The sequence below is a fragment of the Benincasa hispida genome, chromosome 8 (genome assembly GCF_009727055.1).
Source record: "Benincasa hispida cultivar B227 chromosome 8, ASM972705v1, whole genome shotgun sequence".
NCBI classification, from domain to species: Eukaryota; Viridiplantae; Streptophyta; class Magnoliopsida; order Cucurbitales; family Cucurbitaceae; genus Benincasa; species Benincasa hispida.
Genome location: NC_052356.1, coordinates 34,670,934 through 34,689,007, shown reverse-complemented (window position 1 = coordinate 34,689,007; position 18,074 = coordinate 34,670,934).

The window sequence follows — 18,074 nt, the reverse complement described above, 5'->3', positions numbered from 1 at the left end:
GCAGGAGTCTTTCTTAGTGCAATACCTTCAACTGCCCTTAAAGCGTGCGAGCGCCTAGCTACTAAAGTTGCGAGATTGAAAGGTCTGAAGGACTAAGCTTCACCCAGTACGCAACTCGATTTTTCACTCGAACGACCCTAACGTACAGAAAAGTACACCAAAGGCTTGAAGTGAACGAGAGAAGCTATTGAGAGAGTACCAAATGCTGACGGTGAGGAAGGTAACCTACTTTCGGTGGACGCGGAGCCAACGAGTTCAGTCGAACAGTGTAATGAGTCTAAGGTTACAAAAGCGTTCGCCAACTTTGATATGTATAGCATTGCAAGCAAATAGAACAGAGGAGAGCTTACCGTTTGTTTCTATTAGAGTCGCGAGCTTGTTGTAGTCGGTCAACAAGAGAGAATCTTGCTGCTTACTTGCTATATCCCCACGTTCTTGCACGGCTCCTCTCCCTATCGGTTGAGCCCTGCTTCTTCCTTCCCCCTCTCCCCGTTCTACGGTCCAAAACAAGGCCGTATGGAGTATAGCCAAGTGGTAAGGCATCGGTTTTTGGTACCGACATGCAAAGGTTCGAATCCTGTTACTCCAGATTATGAACACCCGATCGGATCTGTCAAGAACGAGCTGACGACGACAGGGGAAACAGCTGGGATTGATCATTCGATATCCTTTGACTTATGAGAGGACAGAATGGAAGAAAAGTAATGAAACCCGCGATGGCTATTGAATAACCTTCTTTGACTTTCTCAATAATAAAGCCTTTGACTTTTGTATTCATTTGCCAAATCTTGTTCAGTTCCATCCAAGCTCGGTTTTGTCTGAATCTTCGTGGAAGAAGAAAAAGCGGTTCATAGCCACTACATCTGTGGATCCCTGTATTGGGTACATTCTTGAATATTAAAAGAAAAACGAAGGATACTGATAAAACATGTAAGATTTAATGAAGCTGAATATTCATAAAGAACTGCATCTTCAACGTGTTGGAAACAAATTGGTGAAACCACATGCTAGTTACGCAGTAACAATTGATGAATAAAAGAAGTTTCGTAGTTTTTTGAAAACAGTTAAGTTTCCTGATAGTTTTGCATCCAGTATCTCAAAATGTGTTAGTGTCAAAGATAGAAAGATATATGGACTAAAAAACCCGACTCACATGTATTATTGCAAAGACTTTTACCTGCAGGAGTTTGTCCATGTCTACCAATCGATGTCAGTGGTGCAATTGCTGAATTGGTGAACTTTTTCAAAGAATTGACTGCGAAGACATTAAAAGTTGAGACTTTGAATAAACTACAAGAGTCGATTGTGATAATTCTTTGCAAGCTTGAAAGAATATTTCCTTTAGTATTCTTTGATAGTATGGTTCATCTAGCTGTTCATTTACTGGACGAAGCCAAACTTGTTAGACCTGTCGGTTATGGTTAGATGTATCCAACTGAGAGGTATGCTTCTTTTTTAGATTTTTAATTAAACATTAAAATATGTTCATTGGCCAAACCACTTCATAACATACATATATGTGTAGGAGTTTGAGAACACTGAAACAATATATAAGAAATAAAGCTCGTCCTGAAGGTTCAATTTAGAAACGTTTATAGCGAACAAATCATTGACATTTTGTTCAATGTATTTACATAGTATTGAAACAAAATTCAATAAGATAGTTCGAAATGATGATACGATAGACTATAATACATAAAAAAAATATTGGACATCTATCTATATTTTCACAAAAAGCATGTCCAATCAATAGTTCACCTATGAAAGAACTATCGGGTGATGAATTACAAAAGGATCATTGGTATGTCTTAAGAAATTGTGAAATAGTAGATCCCTACATGAGGTACGTACTTATGGGTATTCTAAACTTCATTACCTTTTTTTCTATTGACTAATGATATTATTTCATAGAGAACACGAGATTGAGCTAGAGAACAGAAATGTTCCTAATGCTATTGAGATGCATGAAACACACTTTACAGATTGGTTTAAAGATAAAATATATAACAGTTTGTTTTATTTTTCTTTGACAACAACCATAATTTCGTAGTGAATGAGTTTTTTTTTTTTTAATTTTATTTTAATCGTGCTTAGATGCAAACACAAATTCAGCCAATTTCTAATGAAGTTTTGCTTGAGTTGTATGCACTTTTACGTGGCCCTGATATTCGAATTAGTTCATATACTGAGTTTATTATCAATGATGTGAGATTCAACTCAAAAGATCGAGATGATCATTACACAACTCAAAATAGTGGAGTTTGTGATTTTGGAGGATATGGTAGTAAAGGAGGCAACTACTATGGTATCCTGACTGAAGTGATTCAATTAAATTATGTTGATAGGAAACAAGTTATTCTATTTTGGTGTGATTGGTATGATAAAAATCCTAAAAAAAAAAAAAAAGAATCTGTGAAGATTGTTATTTTACAAGCATAGATACTCGGTACTTTTGGTATAAAAATGAACTAGTTATTCTTGCATCTAAAGCACAAGTAGTATTTTATGTTGATGATATTCGGTTAGAAAAATGGTTGGAAAATAGTCCAAAAAATTCAACATAAATATTTATAAGATCTGCCCAAAATACAAGTTAATGAAACTAAAGTAGATGTTCATCAATTCATAGATCAAGTTGAGATTTTGAAACGCAAACACTACAAAGAAATGACGTAAATCCAACTGTAGTTTGTGAAATTAGTGATTTGATTGAGATAGTTTTAGATTTTGATGAACAAGTGGAAGACGATTAGAAAATGCTGAGAATGAAGATGACGAGGAAGACGAAGAAGTTGATAAAGATGAGGAAGTTGAAGATGAACAAGATGAGGAAGATGAGGAAGTTGAGGAAGTTGAGGAAGATAAGGAAGATGAGGAAGTTGAGGAAGACGATGAAGAAGAATGACAATAGATTTGATGTGTGATAGTTACTATATTAAATATTTTTATCTTTATCTTTATAATGTAATTTTATGTCTAAAATATAATCTTATGTTCCAGAAGAAAAGATGTCACTAGATAATGAAGAAAACATCATAGACATGAGTAATACACCCACTAATAACCAAGTCCGTGATATTACACGAGGAGTTGGATTGCATCATGTGATTGAGACCAGTGGAGGAAGACTTTGTATCTTATGGGATTCTTCCCCCAGGAAACTAGTTGGAGAAATTGCAAATATGTTTAGTAGTGAGATTGGTACATTAGTGAGGCGGGTTATCCCTTTGACTTGTAAAGGAAAAAAAAAATTCCTAAAGACATTTACACTACTATAATAGAATGACTGTTGGTAAGTTATTATTTTTTTTTTTAAATATATAGTTCATTACTGAATCACGATGCAATATTAATTAATGATATCTTTTTTTAAGAATAAGTTTGACATGAACTGCTTTCAACCACATATCAGAAGCTACATTGAATACAAGATTGGTAATCGATTTAAGGACTACATAGCGAAATTATACCCCTTTTTTTAAAATTTGGTGATCTAAAGCAAGCTCATCAACAACCGTATAAAGGTGTTACAACTGCAGAATGAGAATTTTTGTGTGATAAATGAGAGTCTCCTACATGGAAGGTAAATATTAATTAATTTTAATACACAAGTAAACAAATTTTTTAATTATACATTCTAATGCAGGAAAATTCAGAAAAAACGAAAAAGTAGTAGAAATAAACTCCCTTTCAATCATTGTGCTGGAACAAAATCATTTCTATCTCATCGAGTTGAAAATGCATGATATTATACTTTATCCATGGTTATCTATATTATATTGCTTACAAATATTGATTATTATTTTTGAAGATAAGGGATGATGACACCTATTCAAGTTCCATCGACATCTTCTACCAAACTCATTGGTTTGTTGCAAAAGGTTGGACTGGCGATGCAGCACGTGAAGCATATGTATGTATTATTTAAAATGTTTTAACGAATAATATAAATTTCAAATATTTTAATATTTATGATATTCATTTGTTTGTTTTGAATCATATAGGAGAAAATGATTGCAATAAAACTAGAGCAAGAAAGTTCAAGTACGCCAATGAGTGATGAAGAAATTATGGTGACCATTTTAGGGAAAAAATACATATGTTAAAGGAATGTGATATGGACTAAAACCACCTCGAAGTAAAAAAGAAACATACTCACAAGATTATGTCCAATCACTAGAGGCACACCTTGCAAAGATTGAAGAACATATGGAGAGTGAACATCGAGAGAATGAAAGAAATAGAGCTATTGTGGAAGAAGAATTAGAAAGTCAACGTCAAGAGTACGAAAGAAGATTCAGTCAAATAAATGAATTTCTATAAAGAATCATTGAAGGAAGTTCTTCTCTTAGTAAGGTAATTGTATTAGTTCAACTATGTTTAATATTGTTATTATGTGATAACTATTGATCGAGTATTTTTTTTTTTTTTTGTTGTAAAAAAGTGGTTGAGGGAGGGAAGAAAGAATTATTGTTTATATATTTGTCGTTGTGAATGTGGGGTGGAAGGGGGGAGGGGGTCAGGTAGGGGAGAAAAGAAAAAGAATTACAAAATATGTGTGATTTTTTACTTGTGAAAGATGTTACATGTTTGTTATTATGTGATTACTTAATGATATTTCATATTTGTCGCTGTTGCGGAAAAGGTGGTTGGAAGAGGGAGGAGTGTTTGAGAATTTATGTTTGTTGTAACATGATGAGGTTTTTTGTGATAATTAGGGTTGAAATTATGTGAATTAAGTTTGTCTTAATTATGTTCTAGACCAACTTCCGACTCAAAGTATAAATGGATTGATCATTTTTATATAACGTGAATTTGTTTAAGTTTGAATATTTAACTTTTGAAATGGTTGAAAATATGTGAATTTTGTTTGAAAATAATTTGATATGTATCTGTGTGCAGGACTAAATTGGAGCTTGTTGGTGATTACTACATTTTGGACTTTTTTTTTAAGATCACTAATTGCAAACTTTTTTTTTAGTGATATGGGAATTTTATAAACATATTTTTAATATATAGTACGATTAAGTTGCACTGCAATATTATATATATATATATATATATATCTAAAATACTATTAAAATTTGCATCGTAACTAAAACATCGCAAGATTACTACATCAAGAACATACAACAGCGGGCAATACAACGAACATAGGGACTTTGTAAACATGTTCAGAAAACGTCTCATATTGCGACTTTTAGTAAATGTCGCATGTTGCATAAAACGTCGCATAATGCGACTTCTTATTCAGCATCATATAATGCAACTTTTTGAAAACATCACATTATGCAACTTCTTAATCAACATCGCATAATGCGACTTTTTCCTTGTGTCGTCGCAGGCCTACGACATTTTCTTCCAAAAAGTCGCAAAACACATTTAATGACTGGCTTTTAGCGACCAAAGCATGCGATGATTCAAATTAGTCGCTAAAATTATTTTGCAACAAATTGTTTTTTAGCGACGAATATTTTTACTCGTAAAAGACCAGATTTCTTGTAGTGGCATAAATTTCATGTTGAACTGTTAGTTAATATTTGTTTTTCATTGGTAAATGATTACGATTTTTGTAATACTTTTTTCCTTAAAGGTAATCGATGTCGTGAAAGATTGATCTTGATGTCCTACCCATTGAGTTCTTGAGGTTGTTGAATTTCAGTTTTCATATGTTTTTGTTAAATGAGTTTTATTTTAAAGAATACTGCGAATTTTGAAATTGATCAATAATGTTGAATTCAGTGATTTTAATCAATTCAGTTGATTTTTTTAATCGATTCTAAATCTTGTATTTGTAAAAAATTAATCAATCGGATTTTATTAATCATGTCGATAATTCCTATTTAATTTGGAATTGATTGATAATTGTGTGGATCTAAGTTCTATTTGATTGATCATCTTGTGAATTTAAATCTAAATTTGATTGATAATGTGGTAAATTTAAATTTAAATTTGATTTATTTTGGTGGATTTAAATTTAAATTTGATTGATGATATTTGGTGATATTGACATGTTCATGTTGCTTTAAATTGGGTGAATTTTGGTAAAGACTATTTGGTGTTTTTTTCCCATTATTTGTGTACAATAATATTGTTATATTATTGTGTCTTATATTTTAGATTGGATTGGTAAAAAATAATATGTTACCAAAGTAGCTTTTGTTATTTAGATTAGTTTAATTCTAAAATATAAGATGTGCAAATTCATGGATTTATGCGGATAATTATTGGCCCAAAGGAAGATAATTATTTGACCAAATTGTGGACATGCATGTGGTAATGAGTATGTGACAATTACAAAGATTGCTCATGTGAAAAGTAGTCGATCCAAAAAAAGACTATTTTTTGACAGAGTTTACTGTTAGTACTTTTATTACTATGTTGAGAGTATCATTTACGGTTGGTGTTTTTGCCTAAAGGTTGGACATCAAAGTTGTGCTAGGTATCTTGTTAAAGGGGTCCACCACATATGTGATATTATTTTGGTATATTTTAATTGAGAGTATATGTTTTGTTGTTTATTGTTCAACTGGTCTTAATCAAATATTTAGAAATCTAAGTTCAATCCCTAAGTTGAATGGATCAAACTTCAAGATTTGGAAAGAAAGTCTAGAGATACTTCTTGGGTGTATGGATTTAGACCTTACATTAAGGACCGATAAACCTACTTCTATTGAGGAACAACCGAATATGGCTAATATAGAGAAGTGAGAACGGTCAAATCACATGTGTCTGATGATCATTAGGCACTCCATTATGGAGTCTTTTTGGGGTTCTATCATGAAAAGTGAAAACGTAAATAAGTTTTTTTTGCTCAAATTGAGAAATATTTTGCTAAAAATGGAAAGGGGAAGCAAGTAGTCTTTTGACTTCTTTAACTTCTATGAAGTATAAGGGCAATGGAAACATAAGGTAATACACACTACAAGAAATAGCATATATGATAACTTACGAAAAAAGCTATACCTTTTATAGCTTTTTTCGAAGGTTCTAACTGCCTATATTATTAAAAGTCCAAGATTTTTGATAGCCTTTTTGTTATTTAGCTATGTCGAATGCTATGAAAAACCTTAAAAGTATAGCATATTTACCTTGCTATGAAAATATATTATAACATTACTTATTAAAGTTATAATAAGTTTGTATAGTTTATAAAAGGACCTATTATAACTTTATAATAGTGTTTTCTTGAAGCTCTTAAAATTCTTTATATGCCATTTATATGCACTATTAAGGACCTATTATAATTTATATATATATATTTAAAATTTTTTACTTTCCATCTTTAAAACCCAATTTCAAAATTAATCTAATTCTCCCAAAAAAGTCTAAATTTTTAACATTAACTTAAAAATTAAATTAATTCAACTTTAGCTTAAAAATTAATTCGACATAACTCCTAACTTTTCCTTTAAACAAAACTATATTTCGGAATTAAGTCCTCAAATATTACAAAAAAAGAAAAATACTAAATTTAAATTGCGAGAACTCGGGATGTTACATGTGTAATGGGTTAAGGCAAGTATAACTAATACGGTTAATTGTTGCATGTTTTCTACAATTATATCCTTGCTAAAGAATGAAAAATTAACTGGTGAAAACTATGCGACGTGGAAATCTAACTTGAATACGATTCTAGTTATCGGTGATTTGCAGTTCATCTTAACGGAGGAGTGTCATCCAATCCCTAATCGACATGCATCCCAAGCAATGAGGGATGTTCACCATTGAACAATGACCAATGACAAGGCCCGAGTCTATATCTCGGCTGATGAAGTTAGCAAGCAATTAGCGAAAGAAATCAGGATCATTAAACATTCTAATTTATCAATTTTAGCAACTAAGACAACATGCTCATCAATTAAAAAGAGGGTTTCAAGAAGTTACCTTTGAAGAACTTCTTCAATCCACGGAATTAGCTTGAGTCTCCATTCCAAATGGTTGTAGACCACCACTTGATCTTCCCTACTATTCTTTAGGACCTTAGATTGAATTATGAGATTCAAAATGAGTTAGAATTTAGGGAATTTTGGAGAGAAGAAGACTGAACTTTTTGGTTTTAGTTGAAGAACTCTTCTTCCTCACCAGCCCAAAAAACACATTACATGTCCACAAATTTCAGCCATTGGAGTTGGTTTTGTTCAATTCACTTCATGCATTCAGTATGCCTCAGAAATTGACACCACCTCCTTAAAGATTTAAATGGAATTGTGTGTTAGAAATTGGAAAAACCCACTAATGGGTTTTTCTATATGTTAAAACTTGAATTCCGAAAAAACAAAATTCAATTTTCTTATACTTTTGAAACTAATTTTCAAAATCAATCAAAAATTCGATATTAATTCTATAATTAATATTAGAAAAACATTAATTTTATACAAAATTAATTTAACAATTAATTTCCAAATAAAATTAATTTTAATAATTAAATAACCAATTTAATTAATTATATTAATTTAATATCAAATATCAAATCAATTAAACATCAGTTCATAACATGAATCCCTATACATGTAATTAATATTTAATTAAAATTTAAATATTATCTAATTCTCTAATTTCGTTTAATTCGATAATTAAATGTGTAATTATATCATATATAATTACTAATTCACCCAATTCGTATTTGGATGATTCAAATTTACTCATCACTCTATTCTAAGGTTTAATTTATTTGTGAGCTAGTAGGGGGGCCTAATGGACCTATAAATCATGGACTCCAATGATCCGGGATTAACCGACTAAACTTTTTAACCTGAATTAACCAACATCCGTTAACTACTGGTTACCGGGTCATTCCCCTAAATCCCAGTAGTTGCACGCCCCTCACTGTAGATATATTTTTGTCCACTTAATTTAACCATAATCAGTAAGTTGACCCTTCACAGGTTGTTCGTAATAACGACTGGGTCAAATGCTTTTTCACCCCCGAAATTACATCTTGCTCTTTAAGTCCAATTGATCCTCTAATGAACAATTAATTTGTGATCCAATCACCAAACCGAGTCCTTCTCGGGCCAATAAGAGGGTGAGACTCCTTGTTCAAGAACTGGAATCGGTACTTAAGAGAACAACCTCTCTATTAACCCTAGAAGTGGGTAGGAGTTGATTTCGTCTTGCACCTTACGTCCCCAACTATCTACCCGATCTTACCTTTGAAATGTGAGGCTTATTGAGCCGGCGCGAGCCAACCCTCACCTATGCAAACCTAAGGATAATCCCGAATAAACAGAAGTTCATAGTTAGCTCAGGATTCAGGTCGAGTTACCTAGATCATCGTTTTGAAACAATCAGTCTTAAACAGTAAACAACGTTATAAAGTAATAGTGACTTATTTCTTGATCCGATCTTATATAAACTCTTTGCATAGGACACCTCCACATGCATATCTCCACATGAACGATTCAGGATCACATCGTTTGTACTAAATACAAAGTGGGCCGTATCATATAGTGCTACCAGAAAAAAGTACCCAATCTTATTCGTATACTATAGACCGTTTTGGCTATTTACTTGAACTTGACCTATCTATATGTCTCCACATAAAGTCCAAGCACTCATGTAATATCAATAGATCTTAGTTTATTGGATTTAAGCTTTTACAAGTGCAATTTACATATTTAATAACATCTTTATTTCAAATAGAATATGTTTAAATTTACAAACTGCGAGTTTTAGGACATACAACCCAATATTGGCAAGTCTGTTTGACGTTCTTACCAAGAATCATGAGATCACTGCACGTCAGATCATAAAGTCCCTCCAGGAGATGTTTGGGAAACCGTCCACTCAAATCTGACACGAGGCCCTTAAGTACGTTTATAAACTGCTATTTTGTTGGGTATTCTAAGCGCTTTCGAAGTTTCAAGTTTTATGATCCCACTTTTAGATTATTGTTTAAGACGAGAAATGCTAGATTTCTTGAGGATGTTGAGTTTGGGGGAAGGGGTGGGGGGAGATAACATAAGGAAAGTTGTCTTCGTAGAGGAATTAGTTTTTTTTTTTTAAAATTTTTTAATGTGGTTATAAAAGATGTTCAGAATCCAATTCCTAACTTCACTATTGAACCAATTATGGGACAAGACAACATTGAAGTCCCCGTTGTTGAACCTGAAGTTAAAACTCAACAACTTCAAAAAGTGTCACTAAGAAGATCCACTAGAGAAAGAAGAAGTGTAATTCCAGATGATTATATTATATTTCTTCAAGACATCAGGATGATATGGGTGTAATTGAAGATGATTCAATCAACTTCCAACAAGCTCTACAAAGTTCTAACTCTCAAAAGTGGATAAATGCTATGGAAGAGGAAATAAAATCCTTGAAAGACAACGTTTGGAAACTTGTTGAATTGCTATCAGGAGTGAAACCCATAGGTTGTAAATGGATATTTAAAACCAAAAGGGATTCACATGGCAATATCAAAAGATATAAGGCTCTTCTTGTTGCAAAGAGTTTTACTCAAAAGGAAGACATTAATTACAAAGAGACTTTCTCTTCGGTTTCATCGAAAGACTTTTTTCAGGGTAATCATGGCACTGATGGCTCACTTTAATTTAGAGCTACACTAGATGAATGTAAAAACTACATTTCTCAATGGAAACATTGATGAGACGATTTATATGGTACAACCAGAAAACTTTATGTCTGATAATTCAAAATATATGGTTGCAAATTCAAGAAATCCATCTATGATCTCAAGCAAGCCTCGTCAATGGTATCATAAATTCCATGAAGTAATAGCCTCATTTGGATTTGAGGTGAATATAGTGGAAGATTGTGTATATCACAAGTTTAGTGGGAGTAAATCAATCTTTTTGGTGTTATATGTTGATGACATGCTTTTAGCAAGTAATGATGTAGGTTTGTTGCATGACACTAAGAGGTTTCTCAAAAAGAATTTTGAGATGAAGGATCTTGATGATACTTCTTTTGTATTAGGAATTGAAATAGTGCGAGATCGTTCTCACGGTATTTTGAGATTGTCACAAAAGAACTACATTGAAAAAATCTTGAGTAGATTTGGCATGAAAGACTGTGCACCGGGAGATACCCCGATCGCTAAAAGTGATAAATTTCATTTAGGTCAATGCCCCAAGATTGTACTCGAGATTAAGAAGATGTAGAAGGTTCCCTATGCTTCAGCTGTTGGAAGTCTAATGTATGTTCAAGTATGTATGCATTCAAATATTGCGTTCATAGTTGGAATGTTAGGCAGATATTTGAGCAACCCAAAGATGGATCATTGGAAAGTAGCCAAATCAGTTATGAGGTATTTACAGAGAATAAAAAATTATATGCTCACTTATAAGAGATTAGAAGTTTTGGAGATCATTGGGTTTTCTGATTCCGATTATGCTGGATGCCAAGATACTTTACGGTCCACTTTAGGCTATATCTTCATGTTGGTTGGAGAAGTTGTATCCTGAAAAAGTGTTAAACAAACATTAATGGCTTCTTCTACCATGGCTATGGAGTTTATAACATGTTATGAGGTATCAAATCATAGAATATAATTGCAAAATTTTGTCATTGGGCTGCAGATAATGGTTGGCATAGAAAGACCACTAAAATTATTTTGTGACAATAAGTCGACCATGATATATTCTAACAACAAAAAAAGCAATATAAAGTCAAAGCATGTAGACATGAACTTTCTGATTGTTAAAGAAAGAGTTCAGAATGGTCAAATTCCGATATAACACATAGGAACAAACTTTATGGTGGCAGATCCATTGACTAAAGGTTTACCACCTAAAGTTTTTTATGTGCATGTTGCTCACATGAGTGTTAGTCACTTTTTTGATTCCATGGTTTAGTAGAAGTTTATTATTGAGGATGTTCTTTGACCTCATTTTGTTTATTTTCTATATAGAATAAAGTTGATGATTTATGTTTTATTATTTGAACTTGTTTATCATGCATGCAGCTTAGCATAAAGTTTTTAAGAATGATCTTAGTAAGGAATTTGGACCAGTTGAAACAGACATGATCTAGATCACTTCGCATGTAGTTTCCATGCTATCCATCCTTGCTTGATCTATGTCATTGAAGGTATTGGAATTGGTGATGAAGGAAGGTTTAGTTACAAGGGTAGTGATGAAAACTGACTCGATTCAGTGATAATACAGATGATGGACCAGATTGAACTAAAGGGGAATTCTATTATTGAAATAACCTGTTTATGCGCGCTTAAGGTTAATGTGATTTAAATACATCAGGTACACAGACATAGCCCAAGTTGGAGATTGCTAGATGTATTTAAATAATAATACGTATAATTAAAGTATCAGCTATGTATGTGGATTAATATTTTATCACATTGGTTATTTTATTAGATTGAGCCATATTATATGATCTAATTAATTAAGACCCTAGATTCCTAATTGAGTATGAACTTAATGGATAGAAGCCCATTTCTAGTTAATTAGGGTTTAATGGTATTCGGTAACTAAGTAGATGTCATTAATTCTACCTAGTCTGAAACAAACAATATTTATAAAACTCATACATCAACTAAAACTAGTTCGTAGTTAAAGCGAAAGTAAGAGGTCGATCCTCAGTGAAGGTTTCAATTCTAATTTTTTCTTAACTAACCTTGACCATTAAAGCAATAAAACGGGGGTTTGATGAAATTGGAAAAATACTAAAAATCAAAAGATAAAAGATGAATGTAAACAAGTGAGGTCTATCTTGCGTCTAGTTCAAGTTAGACGTTCAATGCAATTTCTATCATCGAATTCTAAAAGTTAATTGACAATCGGATTATGCTCGTAACTACTCACTCAATTCGATCAAGCTAGCCTCTACAAAGGCTGAAAACTAGCAATAACCTAGTCAAGAGAGCGTCCTAATCATTGATTAAAGTTGGATAGGCCAAACCTTAATCAGCCTACATGCTCTTACTTCTATTGGGTTCGATAGCAGCCATATAGAATAGAAAACATGTGCATTAGGTTCTAGGATTCGATTGCGTTGATTAATTGTTAAGATGACTTACTCAATTAACCAATTTTTCTCCAAATCTACTAATTAACATCCTAGGATAATCATCAAATACACAATTACTATGCCTCTTGTAGATCTTGTCTAGACATTCCATCCAACACATTGAAAGCAACATATTCAATAATGATTGTGATAAAATCAAGCATCTAGGCTATACATGTTCAAGATATAGATCATTCAACATGCATCAAGAATTAAGCATAGATTCAAGAAAGCACAATTCAGATTGCAATTGATAAGGAAAAAGAGAAAACTGAAAAGAATTGCAAGAACCCTTGAGGTCTAGAATCAAGATTCAATCAAACTTCACAAATTCATAGACAAATTTTATGAAGAATTACAATAGTTTTGTTTACATTTCAACAAAAACATAAAATCTAACATAAAATGGAACAAGAATTACCAAAGAGATGAAAGAACTCGGAGAGAGATCCCAACCTCCATGGAATTTCTTCCTCCCTTTGCAAAAATGAAAGAAAAATTATTTATAGTTCGCAGGGTAGCATCACGACGCTGGGGTAGTGTTGGAAGGCTAAATCGATGAAAAGCCAAGAAGCGTTGGGCTAGCATTGCAACGCAGCCCTCAACGCTTGGCAACGCAAGGCGTGCGCATGTTCAGTCATTCTTCACAACGCCATGACGCTGAGAGTAGCGTTGTGACGCTGCCTTGTCTTGTTGAGAACGTGATGCTTCTACCTTCTAGCATTATGCAACGCTGTGGTAGAGTCATGACGCTGAAACTCGATACTCGATAGCATTTTGGTAATTTACTCGATTCTCTTCAATTTGTTGATTTTCTTGGTTATTTTGGATCCTTTTTGGCACAATCTTCTCTTAATGACTCCTAAACGCTTCAGGGACCATTTTACCTACAAAATTAGTATTTAAAGCAAATAATCAACACTATTTTGGGGAAATTAACATAGAAAATATATATCCTTTAAAAATCTAACAAATGGGAACCCTAGTTGAACTAGTATATAAAGAGACCTTAGAGCTGTGGACCACTATATACCAAAACAATAAGCACTCAAAGTTTTGGTTGATGAAGACAATACCCGCCTTATAATTTCCATCAATTTTGCAATGGAATCCGATGTGTTATTCTTTACAATTTATCATGAATGATCCTAGAGTTATATCTATTCAATATAGATTTAAAGTAATTATGCTAACATAAAGTACTCGTGTGTTTTCCTTAAATAAACTTAGCTTATAGAAACAATAAACAAATATATATCCAATGTCATAAAAATTTAAGGTACATCTGGTAAGTCGTTGAAAGCAATAAATTCAATTAAAAATAGATTCTTTTAGAAAATAAAGTGTCGTTTTTAGGCGGCCACCCATTTGGAGGGTTATAATGTAGGGATCGAAACACCAAAAACTTCATAAATGAATAGGATTTCTTAGTTCCGTCTTCAACATTGCTTCCAATTCAGGATCTTGTTGATACCGCTCTGAAATATGAAAATAGAGTTTATACTTACAAGAGTTACTAAGTGTTAGTAAGTTCTTGAATGAAAGCAATAACTAAATGACTATAGGAATAAAGAGTTATTCTGATATTAGTATTTAGTCAAGAATTCTTGCTTCAGCGAAGGAGTATTTGACTGCCCCTCGGTAGCATCTATTCTGACTCACTAAAGTATCGTTGCAAATAAATAATAAAAATTGGGTACATTATTACTTTTACTAAAATTTGATTGGATTTAAAACAATTTACTAATAGAATTTGTTTATAGATCAACATGTCGAATTCTTCTTTTCAAATACTCACTTCCGATAAATATAACGGTAAAAAATATTCAACATAAACGCAATATTAACATATGATGATCTTAGGCTCATTTTAACAGAGGAATGTCCTCTAACTCCCTAGTCATCTGCAAACCAAATTGTTTGGAATGCTTATGATAGATGGAATAAGGCAAATGATAAGCCTTGAATCTATATCTTAGCAATCATATCTGATATTCTAGCTAAGAAATACGAGAGCATGGTCTCCACTAAAGGGAGCATGGATTCATTGCAGACATTGTTTGGACAAGTCGTCAACCATGATACTCTTGATGATGTTTATAACAGCAACATAAAAGATAGAACCTCTATTAAAGAATATGTTCTACATGTGTTGAAAGTAGTAAACAGTATTGTCATATATGAGATAGCTAAGAAAACACAACAAAGTATTACTTATTGTTGAAACATGTTTAATGGAAAATGATAAATTAACCTAGATATTAGATTCAGGGGCCACTAATCATATTTGCGCTTTCGCTTAGAAAACCAGTTCCTGGAGACAACTTACAGAAGGTGAGAATCTTTAAGGTAGGTATTGAGGAGGTTGTCTCAGCTAAAGCAGTGAGAGATATGAAGTTGTTTGTTGAAGATAGATTCGTTTGACTTGAAAATGTATTTTATGTTCTTGTTATGAGGAGAAATTTAATATCTATCTCATGTTTGCTAGAACAAAAGTATAAAGTTTCTTTTGAAGTTAATGAAGTGTTCATTATTTCAAAAGGTATTAGAATATGTTAAGCAAAACTTGAAAAAAAGTTATATGTGTTAAAACCAACTAAGGCAAAAGCTGTTTTTGAATATAGAGATGTTTAAAAAGTTGAAACTCAATGTAAGAGGCAAACATTTTTTCCTAACACCTACCTTTAGCATTAAGACTTGGACACATAAATCTCAATAGGATTGAGAGATTAGTTAAGGGTGGACTCCTAAATTAATTAGAAGATAACTCTTTACCTCTATGTGAATATTGTCTTAAAGATAAGATGACCAAAAGATCTTTTACGATAAAAGGTCTTAGAGTCAAAGAACCCTTAGAGCTCGTACATTCAAACCTTTATGGTTCGATGTATGTCAAGGCATGAGGAGGGTATGAATATTTCATAAGTTTTATTTATGATTGTTCTAGATATGGCTATGTTTACCTAATGCATCAGATCGAGGTGGTGAGTATAGGGACTTAAAATTCTAGGACTATTTAGTAGAACATGAAATTTAGTCTTAGCTCACAGCACCGGGTACACCTCAACATAATGGTGTTAGACATGATTCATTCAATGATAAGTTATGCTCAGTTGCCTAAATCATTTTGGGGATATGCAGTATAGACTGCACTATATATTTGAACATGGTTCTCTAAAATTGTGTTTCTGAAACACCGTATGAATTATGGAGAGGGCGTAAAAGTAGTTCATATCACTTCAAGATTTGAGGATGCAAAACACATATATTGGTACAGAACCCAAAGAGGTTGGAACACCGTTCAAAAGTATGCATATTTGTAGGATACCCCAAAGAAACAAAAGGTGGTTTATTTTATGATCCTCAAGATGACAAAGTATTTGTATCGAAAAATGCTATATTCTTAAAAGAGGAACAAGTAAGAAATAATCAACCTTGTAGTAAGCTATTATTAAATGAAATGTCCAAGGAAACTATAGAGAGACCAACAAGAGTTGTTGATGAAACTGGTGCTTCTGGTCAGTCACATCCTTCTCAAGAGTTGAGAGTGTCTCAACGTAGTGGGAGGGTTATTCAACAGCCTGACCGTTACATGGGTTTGACAGAAACTTAGATCGTCATACCTAATGATGACTTAGAGGATCTATTGACCTTTAAATAGGCAATGGAAGATGTAGACCGAGACTAGTGGATAAAAGCCATGGATCTCGAAATGGAGTGAATGTACTACAATCAAGTCCAGGAAGTTGTAGATCAACCAGATGGGGGTAAAACCTATTGGTTGTAAATGGATCTAAAAAAGAAAACGAGACCGAGCTGGTAAGTTACAAACCTACAAAGTGTTAGTGGCAAAAGGGTTTACCCAAAGAGAGGGAAACTATGAAGAAACCTTCGCTCCGGTTGCCATGATTAAGTCAATTAAAATACTCTTGTCCATTATTGCCTTTTATGATTATGAAATATGGAAAATGGATGTCAATACGGCCTTTCTGAATGGCTATCTTGAAGAGAGTATCTATATGTCTCAGCCAGAGGGATTCATTGAACAGGGCCAAAGGCAAAAGGCTTGCAAGCTCAAACGATCCATTTATGGATTGAAACAAGCATCTCGATCATGGAATGTAAGATTTGACACTGCGATCAAATTTTTTGGCTTTGAACAGAACGTTAACAAACCTTATGTTTACAATAAAATTGTCAATAAGACTATAGCCTTTCTGGTATTATATGTTGATAATATCCTACTCATTGGGAATGAGGTAGGATTCCTTGCTGATGTTAAAAGATGGCTAGCATCATAGTTTCAAATGAAATATTTGGGAGATGTTCAATATGTTCTTGGAATCCAAATAGTTTGGAATTATAAGAACAGAACACTAGCCTTATCTCAGGTATCTTATATAGGCAAGATGTTGTCTAGATATAAGATACAAAATTCCGAGAGAGGTCTGTCACCTTTCAGACACAAAATTCATCTGTCTAAAGAACAATGTCCTAAGACACCTCAAGAAGTTGAGGTTATGAAACAAATTCCTTATGCATTGGGAGTTTGATGTATGCCATGTTGTGTACACGCCTAGACATATGCTATGCAATTGGAATAGTCAATAGTTTTCAGTCCAATCCTGGCCGTTAAGAACATCCTCAAGTATCTTCGGAGAATGAGGGACTATATACTTGTGTATGGTGCTAAGAATCTGATCCTTAGAGGATACACTGACTTTGATTTTCAAACCCACATTAATTCAAGGAAATCAACTTTAGGATTAGTTTTCACTCTAAATGAAGGAGCTATAGTATGAAGAAGTATAAAGCAAAGTTGTATTGTTGACTCCACCATGGAAGCGGAGTATGTAGCTGCATGTGAAGCAACAAAAGAAGTGGTATGACTTAGAAAATTCTTAACTGATTTGGAAGTAGTTCCATATATGCATTTTCCTATCACACTCTAGTGTGGTAACAGTGGAGTAGTTGCTAATCCGAAAGAACCGAGAAACCATAAGCATGGGAAGTACATCAATCGCAAAGTACCATTTTATCAGGAAGATAGTAGACCAAGGAGACGTGATCGTCATGCAAGTTGC